Below are 2,061 nucleotides of genomic sequence, written 5' to 3' on the forward strand. Positions count from 1 at the left end.
ATTCCGTGAAAACGGTCGGGCAGCGAAGTAACGGCCGGAGCCCTGGCCACGGCTCGGGAACGACGTTCGCCGCGGGTCACTGACGAAGGCCGCCGACGGTGGGCGGCGACTCCGACAAACCACCGCAAAGTGGCCCGTCTTTCCACACAAAAAACATGCCACACCAGACGCTGAACACTCGTTGCGGTTGTGGGCGCGTCGACCACAGAAGTTGCAGGGAACACCGACTCCTTCATCTCCGTGCCTTGAAGGAGGAGGGTAGCGCAGACGCTAGGGTGGGTGGTGTTGTAAAGTCCGGGGCACGTGACTGGAAGTAACACCGGACCGGCCATCATGCCACCGACTTCGGGAAGGAGCCGGCCATGAACCTCCATCTTGGACGTCCGGCGTTCCAATGGGCGCGTGCGCAAAGACGCGCTCAACGGCTGCCGGCGCCGCACCGCTAGCACTGGGAGCTCGCAGGTGGAAGCTTTCAGTGGTGCGCGCAAGTTGCTCGTACTGCAGCGCGAGCTGAACGACACGGGTTAAAGTGGGTACCCCCGTCCCCACACACTCTCGAAGGATGCGGTCTTGGACCCGCTTAGAGTCCAACCCCTCCAAAAAGACCTCAGCAAGACTCTCTTCCAAAGCGTCTCCATAAGATCAAAAAGACCCTTGGCGTCGCAGAGCGGTCAAGTACTCCGAGACGGTTTCTCCCGGGCGTTGGACGCGAGCGCGAAGCTTTTGGCGTTCCAGCGCGATACACCCAGAAAACTCAAAGTGCTTCTCGATAGCACTCAAAAAGACTTCAAAAACATCGCCTTCCTCGGAAGCGGGAGTCTCATCGAGCTGAAAAGCGTCAACAATTCTCTGGCCCTCAGCCCCAAGCATGGAAAACAAGATCGCCTTTTTTCGACTAGGCGCAACACTGTCCAAGCCGGACGCCTCAATGAACATCAAGAAAGCACGTTTCCACGCGGGCCATGCACGCTCGGGCTTGCCCGGAACTGGCAAGAAGTCGGGCGGTGATGGAACCGGCGCGAGCGCTGACGTGCCAGCAGCTACAGGAGGCTGTGTTCCATTATCCATTATATGTATGTTGTAGAAGGTTGTAGGAAACGATGCAAAAACAGTGCAAACTCACATCTTACGTTGTCACGAGACGCATGCTGAAGGGAAGCAGCTGTCAGGGCCCATTCTGACTAGCCATGGAAAGTGTTCCAAGTGAAACGAAATGGATCAAAGAAGAAAAAAAAATCGCGTCGGCTCTCACGGCCAGTGCACCGAGACGCGGAGAGAACTACGGTTAACCACCTCGTCGCCAAAATTTGTAGTAATCTCCTCTACACGGCGGTACGAAAGGAGAGGACGCTAACAGCACTCACATGAGGTGGCCGGGTAGGAAGCCGCGGCCCGGCGCGTTCGGGGCTTACGAAGAATGAGACAAAGACATGTTGCCTGCTGGGTGTCCCGTAGTTCTCTGACGTCGCTGACGGACGGCGGCTCTTTTATTAACATATGTCACGTGATATCATAGATGCATAAACACACATAACAACAAGATAAGACAACCCGATAAACTCACCATCAAAGCATACTAAACAGAACACACGTTGCGCCATCTGGTGGCAAAATCACTTATCACAGATCACTACACCGGGCTTGGACCAGGCTGCCGCTGCTGCTGCTGCTGGCCGCCGCTCGTCCTCCCCCCTCGGCAGACACGTGTGAGGTGCCCAGTTCTCCCGCACGAGAAGCATTCTGCTTGGACGAACTGGCACTGTGAGGGGGAGTGGGCAGCACCGCAACGGCTGCGGGCACCGTTCTTTGCCGCCATCTTGTTCACCGTCGCTTCCGTTGACGGGGAGCCGGCCGCACGCGCAATAATAATAATAATAATAATGTTTATTTTCCGTCAAAACACAAATGACGGAGGGAGACCGAGGAAAAAAAGCTAAATCATGCAGCCTGACGGGCCCTCGGCCCCCCCTCCTTACACATGGCAGCAGTGGCACAAGTAATCCAAAAAGAAAACCAAGAGAAAAGATAACAATTTCAGAGATAAGAACAGGACAATATTAC

At 55.4% G+C, this 2,061-nt stretch overlaps 1 pseudogene; it reads right to left on the reverse strand.

Moving 5' to 3' along the window:
- Positions 1-270: 270 nt before the first annotated feature.
- Positions 271-999, reverse strand: LOC120844833 (annotated as a pseudogene).
- Positions 1,000-2,061: the final 1,062 nt, after the last annotated feature.

The sequence above is a fragment of the Ixodes scapularis genome, unplaced genomic scaffold (assembly GCF_016920785.2).
Source record: "Ixodes scapularis isolate PalLabHiFi unplaced genomic scaffold, ASM1692078v2 PGA_scaffold4__175_contigs__length_147842914, whole genome shotgun sequence".
Lineage (NCBI taxonomy): Eukaryota > Metazoa > Arthropoda > Arachnida > Ixodida > Ixodidae > Ixodes > Ixodes scapularis.